General features: G+C 41.6%; 1 protein-coding gene across 4 annotated transcripts in view; it reads left to right on the forward strand.

The window, feature by feature from the left end:
* NRXN3 (neurexin 3) overlaps positions 1 to 23176 on the forward strand; it is an 862130-nt gene that overhangs the window by 306955 nt on the left and 531999 nt on the right. The window lies entirely within an intron of this gene.

The following is a 23176-nucleotide window of genomic DNA, read 5'->3' on the forward strand; positions in this document are numbered from 1 at the left end:
TAGGCTTCATACAAATGCTAAACAGCATTGATGATTACAACAAGTCTTGTATAACCCTGTATTAGGCCCGTGGCAATGGGACGGAGAGATGTAGGTGCTTGCCGTTAAATTTTACTTGTTGCATACTCCAGTTTGTCTGAATTCTGAAAGATTTTGAAAATATCGCCTTTGACCATTTTTAACCCCATACTTCAATAAAATGATTTAAATCTCCAAATGCTCCCCCCCCACTGGTATTGGTGCAGGAGAAGGAAGCTACATGGTGGGCTTCTGGCATTACCTTTACAAGGTGAGGAGGAGCTGTGTTGCAATGGCTGTGCTGCAAAGGCAACTATGAGACGGGACCTGCAGGCAGAGTTGACACAGGAATCCCCGTCAATGCCTGAGCAAGAATCCCAGCACCCAAAGCTTTGTTTGCTGAGAGAAACATCTCAAAGACTTGGAGCATCTGAAGCAAGACACATGGGGCTTGATGGGTGTTCCTTTGCATTGTCAAACTGCATGACTTGCCACTGAGTCTTCATCCTCCCGCTTCACCTTCTCTGATCTCATCCCCCCAGTAGAAAGTGGGGGAGAAGGAAGCAGCAATGAGGCAGGACTCATCCCTTCGGCACCCGCTACAACCCTGCTCTTTCTTTCTGCTTCACGACTCTGCAAACACCGCAATAAGCAACAAGTTGAGACATGAAGGGACTGGTCTAAAGGTGCTATATCTGTGCCAGAAATAAGTGCACACTTTGCCTATCTCCTAACAAGAGGCAATTGAAAGTGATATGAATCCTGGGGCTACAAGGCTGCCTTGGGCAAAGTTTGCTGTTTGTTACTAGGTCATGCAGCTGCAGGATGAGAATGAAGAACAGAGGAATTGCCTTGCTAGGTCAAACCAGAGGCCTGTCTAGTCCCAAACTCCATATCTAGCAGTGGCCTACAATACCATTTGGGGCAAACACTGAATTATGTTGTCTTCTGATGCAGGCAGAACCTACCATTTTCTATAGTAAAAGTATACCAAATGTGTGTTAAACGCAATAAAACCTAAGCTGCCCAACCTTGCTGCTTCCTTCTTCCGTCCCCTCTAGATTTCTTCTTCCCCCACCTCACCCCCCAAATGAGGAACAGTAAAAGAGAATCTTTTGCAGTGCTTGTTTGGGTTAGAATAAGCACAGTAGTCCTGCACTGTGCAAGCATTTGATACAAAATTAATCCTTTTCTTGCTAAATTTATAATTTATAAAGAGTTTCTGAAGTGCTAAAATTGCTTAAAGGGCTTTTTCAGGGGTGGAGGAAACTTGTCAGGCAGATTTATGTCACACAGGCCATTTCAATGAACAAATCTTCCAACCATAACCTAAGGTGGATTGTGAAGGTAGTAGACGTATTGGGGGTCTACTGGGAGTGGCTTTGGCAGACTGAAAGTTGCATCGCACAGGAGGAATTTGAGCATGAAGTAGTGGATTCTCTCACATCCCACTGCTGTAGTCACTTTGTGTTCTCTTTAAGTGTGAAAACTGAGAAAAACATGGCATAAGTGATGCTGCCTCATAGTGAGTCAGACCATTGGCTCATCTAGCCCAGTTTCATTTACTGGAAGTTTCTCTCATAGCTCAGTGGTAAAACAAGTGCTTTGTGTGGAAAAGGTTCCAGTTGCAACCCTTGGCATCTCCAAGGAGGGTTGGGGGAAACTCCTGCCTGAAAGACTGGTGAGTTGATACCAAACAGTGAACTCCAGGAGAAACCTCTGGCTCTCCATATGCTGTCAGACTCCAGCTTTGATCAAAAGCAGTCAGCGATGGGCAAACCTATCAAATTTAATTTTGCTCAGTTGCTCTTTATTCCCATCATAAGTTCAGTTCTCCATATTCTAGTTGGAATTTTCTTTTTAAAAATAAGTCCTTATGAAACTGGGGGGGGGGGGGAAGCTCATCAACAATTTAGTGTGAATTTCATCTAATATGTGCATTTTGGCAAAGCAATTTGCCTAATACAATATATTTTGTAGGTTATTTTTCACTAATGGATGCATTTTTATGCACACTCTACTTGAGTATATGAATTTTTGTACATGACACTAGACCAAAAAGCTGTTTTGCAAAATTTGCATAGAATCACAGTATAGAATCATAGAATTGTAGAGTTGGAAGAGACCTTGAGGGTCATCGAGTTCAATCCCCTGCAATCCAAGAATCATGAGCACGTAGTCCCTCATCCAATTTGAAACCATATCAGAACCTGCTTATCTTTGCAAATGTGCTATAAGTTTTATTGCTGCACCAGTAGTTCATCCTTCCATTCATGTATTGTTTCAGAAAGTGTGAATTAGGCAAGTTCATCTGTAAATGGAAAGTGAAATGAATTTCTGCCCCACCCCTAGTCAGGGCTCATGGGAGTTGTAGTCCATCAGCTGGAGAGCCACAGGTTGCCCATCCTTGCTGGAGACTATGCTGAGCCACATGGACCAATGTCCTTCTGAGTGCTTAATCTATGATAGCTTCCTTTGTTCACCTCCAGTTTGTCAGGGAGAAGCCTTTTCAGTCCCAATATTCCAAGATCCTTTTAAACTAGTGATGCCATGTACTGAACCTGGACCCTTCTGCATGTAAAACATGTTCAACCACTTAGCTACTGAACCTTACATCCCATGAGGGTGAGGAGCAATGGAAGCAAGGTGTTAATGAGAAATTTGATCAAACTGCATTTACGACTGTACAGTTGTTGTTGTTGTTGCTGCTACTGCTGCTGCTATATGTCTCCATCAATGTACATGTCTCTGTACACAATTCAGATAAGAAGTTCTACCCCAAAGGCTGTGCCAATCTAAAAGTTAGCATTTCTTTGTTTTTCCAGAATTTGTGTTACAACCACTCACATTTTGCTCAGTTTACTGGGGAACCGGGTTCGTGTCTCTGCTCCTCCACATGCAGCTGCTGGGTGACCTTGGGCTAGTCACACTTCTCTGAAGTCTCTCAGCCCCACTCACCTCACAGAGTGTTTGTTGTGGGGGAGGAAGGGAAAGGAGAATGTTAGTCGCTTTGAGACTCCTTAGGGTAGTGATAAAGTGGGATATCAAATCCAAACTACTCTTCTTCTTCTTCTTCTTCTTCTTCTTCTTCTTCTTCTTCTTCTTCTTCTTCTTCTTCTTCTTCTTTTCCACAAAAATGACCACAACTGCAGCAGTGTTACCTGGCTGCTTGAGTTAAATGTTTATGCACTTTACTTTCCCCATGAAAATGTAATGTCAGTGATCAATTACATTGTAAATGCCCCAGTAATCAGAGTAATAAAGGGCATTTATGAAGATCTAACCTGAGTAATGGGGAAATTAATCAGCTTTAAAAATCTGTATTGACTGAGGAGCCACTTCGCTTCCTCTAGAAAAGGAAAGGAAGACCTATGCGTTGGAAATTATAAATACACTCATCAATTTTTTTACAAAATGACATTGCTAGGACTCTGCTTTGTGAGAAGCAAAAACTATGGGTTTGAAGAGCTGTCAGTTCAAGGCCCTTTGCAAGCATCAAGCTCATTGGACAAAAGGACAATTTTATGTGCCCCCCCCCAAAAAAAGATGTGGCAAGATATGTCTGGCTACTTGTCTTCTGCACCCTGAATAAATATTCCTCAACAGATGACACTGCCTTTTCCCCTTTATATATATATAAAAAACCCACATTTGCACAGCTGGAGGTTCTACATGTCTGAATGGGAGAGTCTCTGTGTGAAACGCTGTGGAAAGCTTCAGACATAAAATACAGGTTTGGCCTAAGTCATTATACTGCTTGAGGCAGGGCAGCAAGTGAGACACACACCCAAGTCAGTGTACATAGTACCCAAGGCTGTCAAGTCACTTTGGCACTTGGGACAGAAGGTCTCATGAGTGGCTCTCCCCCATCCAGGCAGTTAATTAAAACCCATTTGTTGTCCTTTCATGACAGCAAATATCAGATGCCTGAGGTGGTAACTTCGCTCCATCTAATGGTAGAGCTAGCCCTGATAAAACAGCAGCTGTTCTTCAGGTCAAAATGGAGATGAACTGATGCAGGTGGATGTAGAGCTCTTATATTCTGGGACAGCCTGATCTGCTGTGGGTTGAAAGTGGCAGTGCTGTTGAGGAGGGATTTGCACAGGACATGTCTAAGCAGGTCCTCATGAACATGAGCATGAATGAGGGAAGAGCCATGTATTCTGGACTTTGCCTCTCAATCTCCCATGAGACCATGGAAAAAGTCATTCACTCTTCTGTGCCACAGACTCCTCCACTTGGAGACAGGGGTTAACAGCTGGGGCATCTCCATTGAGAGTTGAGCTTAAACTTTGGTTGAGGAGCTGAACTACTGCCCTTTCTCCAGTGGCCTCTGCAGCAATTTGAAATGAGTTCTGATAAGTGAAGGCAAAATGAAAGTGGCTTTGCAAGTTTTGCAATGTATCCCTAAAACTGCTACAGAAATAAAAGAAAGGAGCGCCTTGCCTACTGGCACTGTTGTTCATCTGAAATCCACCCACATGCCAGGAGGCATCAAAATGGATTATGTGCTAAATGAGGATTGTTTATATTGATGAAGATATTCCATTTTTGAATTACCCATTAAGCTGGTTGATTTTGTTAATTATAAAAGGGCATACAATATATTAAGATGACTAAAATATCAACACTTCCAGCCTTCCTACTCAGAGCAAGCTATTCCCAGGGGAAAATAGTACAGACAGAGGGATTTAACCCCCTGCTTTTTGTTTTGCTGAAATTCTTTAATTAGTCATTTCTTGTTTGTAATAGCAAGTAGAAAAATCAAGATTGTACATAACTCCTACATCGTTGAGATTATAAGAAAGTTAGACAATACAGGAGAGGATTGAAATAGTTTACCATTTGGTGGGAGGAGGGAAGTCGCAAAGTATTGAATGTATATTGTACAGATGTATTATTGTGTTTGTGTTCAATTGAAATGAATAAAAATTTATTGGTCAAAAAAAATCAAGATTGTTGGCTGATACAATAGAATCACGATAGGTATCATATATTTTAAACATGCATTTACTGATGGTGATCCTGCATATATTTTTCATTGGCCAGGTGTCTAAATGAATCAAGGGTTCCTGGTATGGTTTCTGCCACTGCACCCACCTGTTCATTTGGACTAGAGATGGGGAACCTGTGGCACTCCAGAGGTTATTGTACTCCAACTCCCATTGGCCCACATAGCCAATATTCAGGAATGGTAGGAGGTGTAGAATCTCCTCCCCCCACATAAAAATATATATATATTGAGGGCCACAAGTTCCCCAAATGTGATTTGGCTAAATGAGGCAGTGCTGGAAAGTCGCTTTCCCTTTGGGAAGTTAAGGATTAGAATGAGCTTAAATTTGTGGTTACAGGTAGGTAGCCGTGTTGGTCTGGATCGAAGTAAAATAAAAAAATTCCTTCAGTAGCACCTTAAAGACCAACTAAGTTTTTATTTTGGTATGAGCTTTCGTGTGCATGCACACTTCTTCAGATACAGTGAAATGGAAGTTTCCAGGCACTTATGTAGAGAAGGGGTGGGGAGGGGTGGGGAGGGGAGGGGTGGGGATGGGGAGGGGGGATAGCAACAACGTGCTCATTTTTAGTAATTTCACTTTAAAGCATTACAGTGCTGATCCAAAATTACATTTGAAACCAAACTGCTGAAAAGAAGAGCATATTTACACGTTTTTCTCATTGACATTTTTTTGGAATTCTAGCAGCTGCCCACCTTTGCTGTACTCTTAGCATTGGCTGGGTTCTGTGCTGTGTGACGGTTCCAAGCTGGTACTTGTTTGAGGAATAAAACAGGCTTGGCACTAGAAGGCTTGGCACAGAACACATGGCTCAGGCTGATAGATAACACTTTTGTTAATAGTTTGTGCAGCAGTGACACTTCCTAAACCAAGGAGCCAGTGTGGTGAAGTGGTTTAGTGCCGGACCAGGGTTCAAATCCCTACTCAGCCAAGGAGCTCCTATTAGGCCTGTCACTCACTGAAATGTTATGCAAAATAAAAATAAAAAAATTCCTTCAGTAGCACCTTAAAGACCAACTAAGTTTATATTTTCGTATGAGCTTTCGTGTGCATGCACACTTCTTCAGATACACCTGTGCATGCACACGAAAGCTCATACCAAAATATAAACTTAGTTGGTCTTTAAGGTGCTACTGAAGGAATTTTTTTATTTTTATTTTGCTTCGACTCAGACCAACACGGCTACCTACCTGTAACTGAAATGTTATGGTCACCTGTAGCTGAAATGTGAAACTTGATGCAATATGCAGGGCCCCCCCCCACCATAAAAGGATTATCGAGAATGAATTGCTATGGCAATATCCATGGCCAAAATATATAACTACAGTAAATAGGAAAACTATTTTCTGTAGTGAGAAAACTGCATGACATTCTTAGACCCCAAGAAGCTGTCGTATTTGAAAATGAATTCTAATTTCTCATCCTAGATGATTTTCCTTCTCACAAAGTATTATGACCCTTTGGTGTGAATTTCTTAATGAACCAGAGAAGCCTGAGAATGGCTGTGGCTGCTTGTGTTGAGTCGATACCTTCCCCTGCCATCTGTCCTGTTGTGACTTGGAGGTTGCAAAGTACTTTTCATACATAGAATGTGGAGCATTCTAGTACAGACACTGTACTTGGAGTCCTACAGCCAATAGGAAAGCAATTGGGCTGAAGGGGAGTTTCACTGTTTTAGCTATGTGCCTTGGCATATAGGTGACGTGGTGCAAGTTGCACATTGAGATACAGCTCATTTCATCCAAGATGTTGAGGCAAGAAACCAGGATGCATGTCTTCTGGGGCCATGCCCCCACGTAGATCACATGATGTGCACGAGATCATGACCCAGAAAGACACTTTACTTCAGGGCTGTGCTCTCATGGATTGGAATGCATGGAATGCATGTTTTGGGGCGCTGTGTGAGATCACAGACCTGAAAATGTGTGTTTTACGGGATGAGAGTGTGGTGACCAAAACCATATATTTCTGGGTAACATGCTCTTGTGTGGAAAAATGGGGTGTCCTGGCCAGGACAGTTGAGGGGTATGTTGTATAGCAACCTGTGCTTTTGCACTTTTGCAAGCATTGCCTAAAAATGGCAGATAAATATGTAATTGCAAATATGCATTTCTTTTCTTTTTTTGTTGCTATCAGTCATAGGTAGGCAATGCTGACCAGACAGATAATGGGATATCATTATAACAACTGCTAAGCAGATAGAAATATGAGTAAGGAAGGCTTACCGATTGATGGCAGCTCCTAGGACCTTCCTAACACTCTGCTGTTGCCACTTTCCCCTATTGCAATGGAAACAAAATAAGAGTAAGGATATTTATCTTTTGTTATATCAAACATTTACACTTATAAAAACAGCAACTTGGGTTATGTGTGTATTCCATAATCTAACACAAGTCAAGGGGATGATTTCTACTTGACTCCGATTAAAATGTAAAGATAAAAAACTGTCAGGTTTTTTTAATTAGCACATTAAAAACAAAGAAGAACAAATCTCTGTGTCTGTGTATGTGCTTGCCTTCTGACACCCCCTCAAAGAGAGGATTGTCTTCTGGAAAGTAGGAAATACATAACCAGTTCTATTTTTCTAGAAAAAGAGATGTCAGGGTTCACCATGAACTTCTTCTCCCATTTCTTAGAATGGCGCTGGTGCCCACCTGAGAGGTGCCAGAACTAGGCTTCTGTGAGCTCCAGCTGGGGGGGGGGGACAACCCTGCACAAACACACTCCAGTTTGGCCAAGGCAAGCAGAGATCTGAGGATATCTGTTTGTTCAGGAGATAGAGGAGCAAGACAAAGTAAGGGGTGGTCAGTTCCCTAAAGCAGGCTTACTCAACCTCGACCCTCCAGATGTTTTGAGACTACAGTTCTCATCATAGCTGCCAAGTTTTCCCTTTTCTCACGAGGAAGCCTATTCAGCATAAGGGAATTTCCCTTAAAAAAAGGAAGAACTTGGCAGCTATGGTTCTCATCATCCCTGACCTAGCTAGCTAGGGATCATGGGAGTTGTAGGCCAAAAACATCTGGAGGGCCAAGGTTGAGGAAGCCTGCCCTAAAGCATAAACAATCGACATAGTGGTTTCTTTAAAGCATTGGAGGTTTTCCCTGTCTCTCTGAGATACTATTGTGTGTGTTTGGAAGGCTGTTGAATCCTCTCTTGGGTATAGAATTCTAGCAACAAGATATCACATTACACTGCAATTAGAGCTGAAAGAATTAATCAATTAATCTGTGTGATTAATATATTAAGTCATAAACTGCACATTGAGCATGTAGATTTTTAATTGGACCTGTTGTCAGCATTATTCTAAACAGTTTAAATGCCACCCCTGATTCACACAATGTGTTTAAGATTATTTAACCAACAATTAAGTATTTGTCAGTTGTTTGGGTCCTCTCTGAAATAATCAGTGTGCTGAACATTAAAATTGAATTAGTTTCCTGTTGTTGTTTTTTAGCACTTATCCTGCATGTCTTTCTTCCAGTATTGAAAGGATGTTAGCATATGACACCCTTTCTCAAGCTGGTGCATATTTTGAAGAAAAAGTGCATCATCCCTGGCCATTAATTATGCTGTCCAACTAAGTGGATGGAGAAAAGGGTTTCTCCCTCACTCATAATAATAGAACCATGGGCATCCAATAAAGCTGAATATTGGAAGATTCAGGACAGATAAAAGAAAGTATGTCTGCGAAACTTGCACTAGCAGGAGGCAGTGATGGCCATCAACTTAAATGGCTTTAAAAGAGGATTAGGAAAATTAATGGTGGACAAGGCTCTCAATGTCTACTACTTCTTATGTTCAGAAGAGCGTTCCGGATCAGGCCAATGTCTCAGTATCCTGTTCTCACAGTGGCCAATCACATGCCTATGGGAAGTCCTCAAGCATTATCTGAGCTCAACAGCACTCTAACCACTTGCAATTCCCAGAAACAGGGTATACTGCCTCTGACAGTGGAACATACCCACCATGACTAGTAACCATTGAGAGCCTTGTACTCCACTATGCAGATGGAAGTAGGAGTGGCCACCATGCAACTAAATTTTCCCAAGGTCACCAGTGGAATTTGAACCTGGAATTTACACTCTAATCAGGTGAAATGCAGAGATTCGTGTTGGCTGGATCACACAGTGTTATCACCATCCCGAGTGTAGATCCTTATGTAACCTCTATTCTCTTTCTTCTTCTTCTCTTTGGTGATCACTTGTAGCCAAGTAAGATTGTCTTCCATAAACATGGTTTTAACAATGGGTCCGTAAGTGACTGTGGAGGCCAATTCTGGATCCACACGTCCTTCCACAGTGATGACATTGGTTTCCGGGTGGGAGTTGATCACGGTGTGGATTTGCCACGCGTGCCTTCCTCTTAGCACGTTTCTCCCTTGCGTCCTGAGTTCGAGTGTCTTCAAAGCCCATGACACCTTTGGTTAAAAACAGTGCCAGCTACACACAAGAGGGAAAGTTGGGCATACCCCCAAGGTTGAAAGGAGCACCAAAAAATCACTATGGTTAAAAAAAAAATCCCCCAAACATATCAGTGAGCCACTGACCATGAAACATTGACTTACTATTGAGGGATAAAAATGGGAAAGTGTTGGTGTATGGAATGGAGTGTCCTGGAGAGGGGCATAGCTGGCAGGCTGGAACTGTGAACAAGGGTACTCCAACATTTGTGGGCTGTTCATTTTAACCTAAAAGCATTCAGGGGGAGAGCAGGGGCAGGGGAGACTTCAAATTTGATTAGAGCAATATCACTGGAGGAGGAAGAGGGTCTCCAATCCAATCCAACCCTCCCTCACAAAGCTTCTGTTATGGTGGAAAACCTACAGGTACCAAGGAAATTTAGAGCTCCCTGTGACTGCATGTAGGTAACAAAACCATTGGGCGTACCCATTCTTTGCCCTTAACTTCTGCATTATACTGTCTGCGCCAAAAGTATATTGGAGGAGAAACTTATCAAGATCACAGGTTCAGCATTCCAGACATCAGACGGAGAAGTGAAGAGGTTTTTTTAGGTAGGCAGTAGTTCTTGAATTATTTATTTCTTTAACTTGCAAGAGTTTGCTTTGGTTTGCTTGTGTTAAAGGTTTGGTGCTTTCTTCCCTTGCTCATGATCACGGCTGGTGTTATACCTTCATGAGCATGTGATTTTTTCCACAATAAAAAATAATAAGCTTTATTAAGCAGCTGCTCAGTACTGCACATATGTACACTTTCCGTGTAGATAATATACAGGTGTAGAGAGAGGGTTAAATACAATGAGCAAGTGCTCCAAGACAGTTTCCTAGTAGTGTGGCTTAGGGGAATTGTTGTGTTGGAAAACCAGGGTTTCTCATCAAGTTCTCTCCTTAATACTTCTATTCCATTTCGCCTGTAAAAAAACTGCTTCAAAACTTCACTGAAGAGCACAAAAAAACAACATTTCTGATGTATTTCCCAGTCCTCTGATATTAGGTATGGTTTCTCCCCCTCCCTCTTATCACATGGAAAGCTATACAGCATCACTGAGAAACAAAGGGGAGGGGGAGCTTCATTTTTGACTCCCCGACCAAATGTTGAAACGCCTGATTTTTGATGTAATTGAAAACTGAGTGACACAACCTTTTCATATTCAGCAGCTCCTCTTGGCTAATTCCCATGATTTGTCATTTTGGACATGAATTTCTTGCTCAGATGGGTTTAGATTTAAATAACATTGGCTGCTATATCTTTCCTGTTGCTTCAGTGTTATTTTTGCCGTGATGGAGCTAAACCAGGTTGTCCCTAAATCTCCACAAAGGCTTCCTTCCTTCCTTTTCATTTATATTGGGCAGTATTCAATGCTAGTCTTACTCAGAGCAGACCTGTTGAAATGAATAGATCCTTTGATTTCAGTTGGGCTACTCTAGGTAGAGCTTAGTTGAAAGTAACACATTATCAACCAATTATCTATTTCAAGAATATGTTCCCATGTTTATTTTCTAGTTCATCAAGATTTTATATTTTACTAGTTTTCTATTACGTTGTATTTTCCTTCTCATTGAATAAGAAGAAAATAAAGGGAGGGGGAATCACTTCTATGGAGCTGAGTACTTAACTGGTCCAGAGAGAAAAGGTAAAGGTTCTGTGACTCATGGGCCTTCACCCCTGCCAGCATATTGGAATGAAACATTACTTCTCTTTAGCAATCAAAGACATATTCATTCTGAACCCAGTTTGAACTAATGAACACTTTTAGCAACCATAATAACATACAGAAGACAGAACAGTTCAGTGCCACACCAAACTCTTATGTTGGAAGAGTGGGTTTCAAAGGAAGTGATAAATGTTTGTCAAAACATGAACTTCTAGTCCTTGTGATTACAAGAGAAATGCATGGCATGTGCTCCCGTAGTGCTGTACAACTTTTTGACACGTGCTGTACAACTTTTTGTTGCTGCATATAACCAGGTCCACTGTGACGCACATGAAAAGAAGCCTGAAGTTCAGGAAAGAGGATCTAGTCTGTTCCAGGCTAGCAAGTGGCTGGTTGCAAGGAGAGGAGAAGCTAACAATATAGAGGCACAATTTTCATAATGCTACACAAAAGGTAGAGGAGCTAGAAGAAGAGTCTAGAAATAAACATACCTTCCAGTAACCCTGCTAATTCAGCATTCATCTTAATTTGAATTCACAAACCTTATATGGTGTTTAGACTATGGCTGGTCATCACTGAGCATCCATTATGTTTGCAGGGAGGTTATACAACAATGAGCATTCATCCTGATTTGCTTACCTTTATATGTTTTCCTGTTTTTCATTCATTCATCCCACACTTTTCCCAACTGCAGAAAAAGCACTTTAATCAGAACAATTTAATTCACTTCAGTTGTGCATACCTATATTTCCCAGTACAGGTGCTTGTATCACTCCTGCACTGTAGTGACAGGCCAGAGGCACCCAAAGAGAGTAAGACTGTGGACAAAGAAATAATGGTGGAGATTTAGGTGTAAGGAACTGATGGCATAAGAGACATATGTATCAATGAGAAGTTGTTTTCAAAACTGAAAAGTAGCTGGAAGCCAGGGGTTTGGGCCAGTAGCAAGGAGCACATGAAAAGCAACAGAATTACACTTAATTTGTTTTGTCATTTTTTCAAAGCAGTCTAAAAATGTGTTAGCTGCTTGGAATCTGCTGGCAATAGCAAGGCATTGTGCTGCTAAGTCCAAGGGATTCTCTGCTGCAGGCATTTGATCAATTCTGCGTAATGGGAAACTGACACCCACTGCTTTCATAGCACACAGAGCCCGGCAGGACAAAGAGGTCAGGGCAGAGAGTTCCCCGAATGAGCCCTTTCAGGTAGGCAGAAGATGGCACAGCGGCCTGTTGACTTTGTTTGTTTCCTGCTTCAAGGCTGTTTGTGGAGACAGATGGGTTTCTATCTGATAACAGATCAACATGCTGAAACGAGAATAGGCTCTGCATGTGGGGCTATGGCTCTGTATCTAAACGCATGTGAACAGATGAACCTATTCATCCTTTTTGGTTTATCTTGAAAAAGAGATCATTTTCTTTGGAATGAGATACAAAATTGCCCTCTTTTCCTCCCTGATGAAATGCAAGCTTTTGTGTTTGCCTGCTGCACATAAAAAACGCTTTCCCCCATCTACCTCAGCTACTAGTGTATGTACCTCACAAGTACATCTTTGTGAACCATGTGATAAGATGTGTTTATGAGGCATCATTCTTTTTATTTTGCACACCTGATGTACACCTGTACATTTTAATTTCCAAAACTCAAGAAAACCACACAGATACCTTTGCAGTGATACAATCTTTGTGTGATGGGTTTATTACACTCCAGAGCTTCGAGGGGTTAAGGTCATCCCCCTTCCTTCATTTTGTCAGGCCCAGCATCAGAAGGCAGCGTCACTGAGCAGCTGCCAGGGCGCAGGGATGAGTCTCTTAACTACTTCAAATGAAAATCACAATGGGTGAAGTGAAGTGTTTAATTTGCAGGAAGAAGGGGTTGGCCCCTAAAAAGGAAGTACTGGGGCCAAATAATGAAAGGGTGTAGTTGAAGAAGGAATGAGTAAGAAAAGGCCCACTGATAAATATTTTCCCAGTGGGCCAGAAAAACAGGAGCTGGCCCTGTTTTCCTTTCCCTATATCCACCACTAAAGTACAGTTCAGATGCTCAAGGAAGGGGGCAGAGGGAACAGAGAAGTCACCCCCCCAAGCTCCACATACAGACTGACTCCATTGAGAAACTGAATGCACAATGCTGGTATGTGTGGGGGCATTGTGGTGAGCCTTGCTTATACAACACCATCCATTGCTCACCTTTAATCCCACACACATTCACTTGAACACCTGGGTTGTGCTCCTGTTAGGCCGTGAAATACATGCTGAGGGGTGTTGGCATGGTCTCGCCACAACACTGAGTTTCCCATAGGCATTTGGCCAGTGTCTTTGGCCTGATCCGAGAGGCCTCTTCATATACTATTATGCTCTCAGCTGTGAAACCCCATTCACTTGAATGTTGGAGTAACAGGACATGAGAAAGGGTTAATTTACTCCAGGACCATAAATCCACCCCGTGGATGAGCTAGTTGCAGGTGCAAGGTCAGCCAAGCCAGTTGCTATGGTAACAGCCCAGTGCCCTGACCATATCTGTGATTAATGCATGCCAGCTCAGTAGTCATTCAGCTGGTTAGTCAGTCAGTGTTACTTGTCCAGTGTTATGTGTTGAATTGCTGAACTTACTTAGAGCAACAGAGGTACTTTATAATTGAATGTATCTGTATATATCTGTATCTGCAAAAGCCTACAAGCTGTATATATCTACATCCAGAACTGTTTTACTTCGCTTTCGTGTGGTGGGTGGTACTGGGAGCAACTTCCACTGTGTGGGTATCTCTTCTGAGATTCCCAACAGAGACTACCAAATACGATCCTGAGTAATATTCATATTTGTTCAGAATAATTTGAGGGGGTTAGTTGCCCAGAAAAGGCTGAAATATACAAATTTATACATTGTATTGTTTACAAAATGTGCTTATTATGTATTGTTACCCATGTAGGGCTAAAGATCTAAACACCTCCTACGTGTTGAAATTTGTTCCTGAAAAGTAGTGCTGGCCAGAGAATTAGGACAGTTGCACACAGTTCTTATGAATGGATGTTCTCTGTAAAATTAAATGGAGCCTCTGATTGGGGCTGAGGGTTTTAAAGATTTCAATACAGAATTTGCTTCCAGACCTGGAGAGTTCCTTAAATTTATTTTATATGTAGAAATTTTCTATAGATGAAAACAGCAAAAAATAGCCTTATTTTTGTGGTTTTCAAAAAAGAAGAAATGTATCTTATTTTCTTTTTGTCAACTCCCCCTTCCTTTCCCACCACCTCTCCTGCTGAGAACTCTTCCTTAGCTGAGTTTCCAGTGACTCAGGGAATGTGGATTTCCAGCAGAAAGAATACAGAAATAGTTCAAACTAAAAGCTAATGAGGAAAATATGCCAAAGTATCTCAAGTATTTTATGGGGTTTTTGCCTTTAAGATATGCAAGTACAAAATTGTTGAATGGAACCTAGTGGGATAAATATTTCCCTTGCCCTCTCTTAAAACAGTTGCACACTTATGCATGCTATGTCTGCATTAGTGCTGTGCTGAAACATGTCCTCCAATTTCTCAAAGTTTTTTTTTTCCATCAGCAAAATAGACTTCTCTTGTCTCTTTCACAGGATGCTTCAGAATGTTTTCTATACTTTCACTGAGTGCAGGGAAAAGTTTACCTTATTGTTTGAGTGCTTTTCGGTGGGAGAGATGCTGGAGGAATCTGTTGCAAATGGACTGTCATGGCATGGACTCTTGCTATGAATGATTTGCCTTCATTTCCTAAAACAAAAGGCTTTGTAAAAAGCATTAGGAAATTATACATACAGTGGTGCCTTGCAAGACGAAAGTAATTTGTTCTGCGAGTCGCTTCGTCTAGCGATAATTTCGTCTTGCAAAGTGCGGTTTGCCACAGCAAAAACAAAACAAAAAACAAAAACCGCCAGAAAACTTCGTGTTGCGAAGCGCAGGCATAGAAAACTTCGTCTTCTGAGTCACCAAAAACATCACAAAACGCTTTCGTCTTGCGAGTTTTTCGTTGCACGAGGCATTCGTCTTGCGAGGTACTGCTGTAAATGGATATATAAATTGCTTTGCAATGCATGTTATTTATGTATCATTGAGGATACCTCCACTGCCTTGCGGGGTATCTTTGGGAGAAGAAAAGGCTAAGGAGTAAACCCTACACAAATGGGGAGTGGAGTTCCTAAGATAGTTGGGTGGCACTTTGTGTGCCACCTCCTGGCAACTCCTGCAGCCAAGGTCCAGAGGAGGGTCTTGTTGTCTGGGCAACCTAGGACCTCCATACACACTGCCCAGGCTTGCAACCCAGAAAGGTTGCTTCAGTGCTGCTAACACAGTGGTTTGACTTCACCCCCAGAGGTTTACTTCATTGTCTCTTAAGACAGACAGATGCCAACAAGGACCTTGTTGCTTCTTCTTTTTTTTGAAGTGTTGCCTCTAGCAAGTTAATCATTGCAGGGGCAGCCCATATGTCTTCTCTTTGGCGATCACTCGTAGCCGCGTAAGATTGTCTTCCATAAACACGGTTTCAACAATGGGTCCATAAGTGACTGTGGAGGCCAATTCTGGATCCACACGTCCTTCCACAGTGGGGACATTGGTTTCCAGGCAGGAGTTGATCACGGTGTGGATTTGCCAAGCGCGCCTTCCTCTTTTCTCCCTTGCGTCCTGAGATCGAGTTTCTTCAAAGCCCATGACACCTTTGGTTAAAGGCTGTTCTCCAATTGGAGCGCTCGCAGGCCAGTGTTTCCCAGTTGTCAGTGTTTATACTACACTTTTAAAGATTTGCCTTGAGACAGTCTTTAAACCTCTTTTGTTGACCACCAGCATTGCGCTTTCCATTTTTAAGTTCAGAATAGAGTAGTTGCTTTGGAAGACATCCACACAACATGACCGGTCCAACGAAGTTGATGTTGAAGAATCATTGCTTCTCTTTGACAAAGACTCTTTGACAAAGTAGGAGAACCATCTGCATTTGACTGTTCATTTGTGAGTAGTCAGCCATCCCTTAAATGTTCATTTAAAATTCCAGTTTTAAAAGTGTCTTTGGCCACTCACACTCAAATCACAATTGGATTTAAACCAGTGAAACACACCTTTCATTTTTAATGGTTTAAAGCTATCAAACACAAACCCATGTGTATGACAAACAACTGAAACATAAATTAGCTTGAGCATTAAATTTAAGCAGACCCGCAATAATGAAAAATTTCTGTATAAAATATGTATTTATGAAATAGGATTTTGCAGTAATAAAGGTTAAGTGAGTGGGATAGGCTGCAATCCTGCCTGCATAAAATTGGTGAGACAGGCCACAATCCTAACCCCAGTCACCTGGAGGAAGCCCCATTGAATTCCGTGGGACTTACTTCTGAGTAGACATGGTTAGAAGTGGAGCCATAGATGGCTTTGTGATGGGTCATTAGCCACTTCATTTTTTTTAAATAAATTTTTATTGATTTTACATAATAAAGAGGAAAAAACATACACATATACAACATATTATCCATATTCTACCCCCCTCCACGAGCCCCCTCCTGCCACGAGAGAGTCCCATGAAAAGTAGCCAGTCGAAGGTTTGTTCCCACCCCACTCTCCCTCCCCTTCATTGACTTTGTATTTAAGGTGCCACAAAACACTGTGTTGTTTTCGCTACAAAAGACTAACAGGCTCTCCCATTAACTGTGAAAGGAAATATACAGAGAAGGTAATGATTTGTAAATATCTGTTGATAGTGAGATATGTGCATCTATTGTGCACTATTGCGTTTAAAGAATCGTATATTTCTGCATCAGTGGACAACAAAATGGAAGGAAGTCTTGTGCAAAATAAATTAACTCCAGTTGAATGGAAAGTACCAGATTTATGTGTGACTGAATGTTGAAATAGATTGAGGCATATTCAGACATCCCTAGTCAGTAATATGTGTGATTTTCTTCCCATTAAACATTTCTCCAGCAATATGCAGCCTCTCTACTACCTGTTCTTCCTGAACTCAAAAGGCCCCATGCCTCATGACATTTTCCCCTGGGTTTTATTTGCTTTGGAGAAGCAAAGGCACCCACGAAGGCTGCAGAGTGCAGATTCCTAGAGAAATGATTTGTAGAATGAAAGAACAGACACCCACAAACATCCCTTGGTCACTTTAAAAGTGAGCTAAGTGCAACAAAAACCTTGTTTCTTGCCCATGAGAACTTCACATACTTTTTCTCCCCCTTTGATAAAATTTAAATGCAATTTATTTTCTCATTAATTGATAGATTTTGATAAAATAAAAAAATGCAGGAGAAATGTTTGGTACCGCACTAATTTGAGTACCTCAGCCTCACTAGAATAATAGTTGTTTATCCCATGCCAAAGCCAACCTGTGTTCCATCTAATCATACCGAGCTACAAAAAAAACTTTTAATACCCCCTGAAGGTACTTCAGATTTGAGAGAGGCTGTAGCTCAGTCGTAGAGCACATGCTTTGTATGAAAAGGGTCAATGGCATCTCCAGTTTAAAAAGGACCAAGTAGCAGGCAATAGCAAAGCCAGCACATGGCTTGGAGCACAAATAGTCTGACTTGGTTTAAGACAGCTTTGTATGTTCACTATGGCAAGTGATTAGGGATATGGTGGCATAGATAAAACTGCCTATTGTTTGTGCCACATTTTTTTCATGTCCAATTTCATGAACAAAAATATTCAGGCCCATACTGAAAGACCAACAACAGTAGAGGGGGCTTTACTGAGTTGAAGGCTACAAACTGGGTTTGGTCATAATGTCTATACTTCCACCTGCATAGGAAGTATTCCTTTCTGAAGGAACTCTTGCATGGTTTACACCAGTGCTCCCCAACCTTTTTATCGCCGTGGACCAGTCAACGTTTGGTAATTTTACTGCGGCCCGCTGAGGGGGGGGGGAACGTTGATTGTTTATATTTTATTTAGATTGTTTTGATTTAATAATTTTAATTTAATTGTATTTAATGTTCCTTGGGCAGCCCGGTACCAATTGATCCACGGACCGGTACCGGTCCATGGCCCGGGGGTTGATGACCACTGGTTTACACTACAGGCTTGGCCATACTTAGTGTGAATAGTAAACATTGTGCCACCAGATGGCGACGTGGAGTCCCGTTTTTCTCTACCTGTTTCCCCCTTTTAAATTTACAATGCTTTAAACTGAAACGCTTCTTTGATGTGTCCAGATCCAGCCTAGGTGTCAGTTTTGAAGAGATTTGTGTGCTGTGTGCCTAGGCCACTGTTGCCACACCTAGTTAAGGTTCCAGAGTTTTCTCAGTCAGTCATTTTTTTTTAGGTCTAGAGAAGGTAGAGGCTAAGCTGTGATTGCTAAGCAAAAGCATTCTGTGACACTTTCTAGGTGGAACGCCATAATTTAAGAATGGAAACCCTCATTGGAAAAGGTGTTTCTTTCCTGAAAATGCACAACTAACTGAAACAGTTCAGAACTTTGAAAATTTATTTAAGAGACGGTAGTTTCTCATCCTCTTAGAACAACCCATGCAGGAATGAAGTGGCTCTCTCACAGTGGCTGAGGTGAACTTTCAGAGGTCTGGTTTAAGCACATTCCCACAGTAAGCCATGCTATCTTTGACTAGAAAAGGTCGGCTGTGTTTTTCCGTCAGGGAGATAAATTTGTAGTAAAGGTCAGAACGATTAAGACATTTTCAATCTGCCTTAGTCTGTCACATATTCTTAGTCTTTATTACGCTAAATATTTTATGAAATGCAATACATTTAGACAACTAAAAAGAAGAAGTCAACAACAGCCAAGAAAGCAACCATTTTGTTTTGGTGTTTTAAAAAGAAGTCTCTGTAGAACATATAGTTCTGCTATTATTGGTGTCAACCAATGTTAAGAGTCTACAACAGGCATCCCCAAACTTCGGCCCTCCAGATGTTTTGGACTACAATTCCCACTGGTCCTCTTAGCTAGGGATCATGGGAGTTGTAGGCCAAAACATGGAGGGCCGCAGTTTGGGGATGCCTGGTCTACAACATAACCCTTCATATAATAATTAAACAAACAATTTGCAGTGCGTACATTCTTCAGGTTGTGCCCATTATTCAATTCTCCATAGGGCACCATGGGTGTTTCCTATTTCAGAACCTCACAACATCATAGTGTTCCTATGGTGTAGTGGTTAAGAGCGGTGGACTCGTAATCTGGTGAACCGGGTTCGCTTCCCCACTTCTCCACATGCAGTTGCTGGGTGACCTTGGGCTAGTCACACTTCTCTGAAGTCTCTCAGCCCCACTCGCCTTACAGAGTGTTTGTTGTGGGGAAGAAGGGAAAGGAGATTGTTAGCTGCTTTGAAACTCCTTAAGGGGAGTGAAAGATGGGATATCAAATCCAAACTACAGTTATACCTCGGGTTACGAACATGATCCGTTCCGGATCGCAGTTCGTAACCCGAACGCGATGGGCGCCGCCATTTTGCGCATGCGCAGATCGCGCGATCGCGCGCACGCCGCTTCTGCGCATGCGTGCGGGGCGAAAACACTTCCGGGTTTGCGCAGTTCGTAACCCGAACTGTTCGCAAACCGAGGTGGTCGTAACCCGAGGTATGACTGTACTATTCTTCTTCTTCTTCTTCTTCTTCTTCTTCTTCTTCTTCTTCTTCTTCTTCTTCTTCTTCTTCTTCTTCTTCTTCTTCTTCTTCTTCTTTGCACTGCAGCAGAATTTGCAGCAGAACTATATTTTGAACGTTTCCATGCCTTGGTTTCTCTTGTGCCACTTTCTCTAAACTCTTGCTTGGGATTCCGTTTCTTTGTTTCGGCAACAAATTCTGTAATGTTTGGAGAGCTGTGAATGTTACAGAATGAGTCATGGCCTCAAATTACCAATTTCTAAGAACGGGCTGATTTGTGTCCAAAACAAAGGCATGCCTCCCAACTCTAAATGATGGCTACAGAGTCGGAATGATATGGGTAGTAATTTAAGGAGTTTACAAATTAAAATATGTGTTGGTTGAAAATATGAGTTTAAGAAAATCCATGTGTCACAAGAAAGCCAGAGAGGCCTACTAGCAAGAAATAAATCTGACGTTTGTCGATTTGACCAGCACCTAGAGTTTTAAAAAAGTTGTTTCTGTATCATAAACTCATTTGCCTCTAATCTCCTCTGTAAGCATTGACTTCATCTTTTTTTTTTTTTTACATCTTGAGTTCCTTGGATTGTTTGATGTTCTGGTAATTACTAATCTTCATGATAGCTAAGGATCATGTTCTCTCTTGTCTTGGCAACAAATATATTACAGAAAAGCACAAGAGCCCTGCCTTTCTAGTACAGCTTTCAGTTCTCACATAGGTCAACCAGATGTGTATGGAAAGCCTGCAAGCAGGACATGAGCATAGCAAATGATACTCATAAGTATACTGCCTCTCATGTTGGAGGTAATAGTCACTGATAACTTTATCCTCCATGAATGCCCAATTGAAAGCCATCCAAGTTGACAGCTATCACTCCATATTGTGGCAGCTTGTTCCTTATTAACTAAACACTGTGTGAAGTAGAATCATAGACTCATAGAGTTGGAAGAGACCACAAGGGCCATCCAGTCGGACCCCCTGTCAAGCAGGAAACACCATCAAAGCATTCTTGACATATGGCTGTCAAGCCTCTGCTTAAAGACCTCCAAAGAAGGAGACTCCACTACACTCCTTGGTAGCAAATTCCACTGCCGAACAGCTCTTACTGTCAGGAAGTTCTTCCTAATGTTTAGGTGGAATCTTCTTTCTTGTAGTTTGAATCCATTGCTCCGTGTCCGCTTCTCTGGAGGAGCAGAAAACAACCTTTCTCCCTCCTCTATATGACATCCTTTTATATATTTGAACATGGCTATCATATCACCCCTTAACCTTCTCTTCTCCAGGCTAAACATAAGCAGCTCCCTAAGCCGTTCCTCATAAGGCATCGTTTCCTTAAGTACTTTCTCTTGTCTGCCCTGAATCTTCTAAAGTTCACGTTCCTTTCTCCACACCCTGCATAATTCTAAGCAACTTGATCACATCCCTCCTTACCTTCCTTCTAATTTAAAAAGTCCCCAAATTGGAACCTTTACTTATGGTGGAGTTGCTGTGTCCTCCTGATCATCTTGGTTCTCAATTTCTGCTGCTTTTACAGCTCTGTAATAAACTTTTTAGATGCAGAAATTAGAACTCTACATGGTATTCCAAGTGGGTTCAAACCATAGATTCATTTAAAGGCATTACAATTCTTAATGGTGATTGTGAAGAATCAAAGAGGGAGGCAGTGTAGGGATGGACTGATCAGCTTAATGGTATCTCATTGTAGTTTCCATGGCATTCAGTCACAGGTTGTTTCCATCCTGTTTTGTGCAACTTTTATGAAAGAACGCAAGACATCTACATTTGAATAGTATGCATTTTTTAAATATAAAAGATGCATTTTTATTTATTTATTTATTTTGGGGATGCTGTTTGCATAACGGAACCACATTGCAAAATCCAGATTGTGTTAGTCCACTGTGGATTCTTTCCCCACCCCTAATGCACTGAAGGGTATTTTCAGTCTAGGAAGCAGGGTGAGTTCAGGCACCAGCAGGTAGTTAAATGGGCTGAGAAAACATTCCCTGAGTCAAGAATCCAGAAACAAGAGTGCAGTCGGGAGGAGGGGGCTGGAAAGCTCCATTGCACAGCCTGACTTCCACTTTGGATGCTACCCAATACCTGCGAATGTGAGAAATACACAGTGTTTGAATATTGTTTTGAGTATGACATTTTAACACACCGATCCAAATTTGGATCATTTTACATTTCTTGCCATCACTTGGTTGTTTTGATTTTGCTAGGCTATAATATGAAATTTCATAAGGTGTTAGGTTTCAAAGACTGTCAGCTCACTACTGCATGTTATCTATCAAATGCTGCCAGATGAACTACACCATTACATACAAACCATCAAATATTGCTTGAACATGAATAAGGATCTGTGGTATTCCTGGCTTTCAGTTAGTAAAACCAATGGCAATAATATGATGCCATTGCTACTTCCCCATAGCTTTGCTGCAGCCTCTCTTTTTCTATTCTGTTCTTTGGTTTTCACATTGAGATATATTCCTTTAATAGGAAAGCTCTTGGCTGAAAATAACAGAATAATAGATCTTGTTTTATGTATATACGGTAATATATTTTCACCCAAGCAGCAGTTTGCGGTAGCGTGCAAGGTGCAGGCCTTTTAGAATAGCAGAGAAAACAATAGGATGGAGAATAAGGATACCCATAAATTCATTACAATCAAGACCCACAACAGCCACTATCTACTGCATGGCTCCCATAACAATGGAGAAAGAGATACTTGCTGCAACACAGAGAGAGTGATAAGAGCTAATGAAAAGAGAAAATGAGCTTCATAAATATGGAGCTCTAGAGTTGATTGGAGAAAGCCTCTGGGTACAATCGGCCCCTTCACTCTCTAAAAGCAAAGGCTTTAAAAGATGTGGAGGTGTCTGACTTATTAGAGCATCCCCCTTCCCGCATCTTCTTATGAACCTCGGAGATCACACATCCTGAAAACAGGCATTCATGCAGATAGTCTCAGCACATCTGTGTGGGCACATGCATGCACCTAGATTTATGGGATTGAGGTATTAATCTCAAGCATAAGTAGCACTGCACAAATCCTGAAGTAGTTTTGCTATGCAAATGAATGCTCCAGGGGAACTCATAGACTGCAGTGCTGCCAAGTTTCATGGATGGATTTTTCTCTCTAGACTGACAGCTGTGGAAACAGACAAACTCTGTTTATCCACTCCAGAGGCATGAATCAGAACAGTTTGTGGCAGCATAAACTACTTACACACCCTACCTAGGCTTAGCATCTCTCCCTACTTATTTTTGAAAAGCATGCCAATCGAATAAATTGCTCCTCTGTTGCTTGTCATTGTGGGTGAGCTGAGGGATGGGAAGGCAGACACCACCGGGAGGCAAAAATCCAGTCCTACTATTAGGCAAAGTAAAGCAACTGCTTCAGATAGCTGGCTTATGGTGCTATGAAGGGCAGGACATGCTTAGTTATATAAAGGT

This window comes from Zootoca vivipara, chromosome 1, assembly GCF_965207765.1.
Source record: "Zootoca vivipara chromosome 1, rZooViv2.hap1.1, whole genome shotgun sequence".
Taxonomy (NCBI): Eukaryota; Metazoa; Chordata; class Lepidosauria; order Squamata; family Lacertidae; genus Zootoca; species Zootoca vivipara.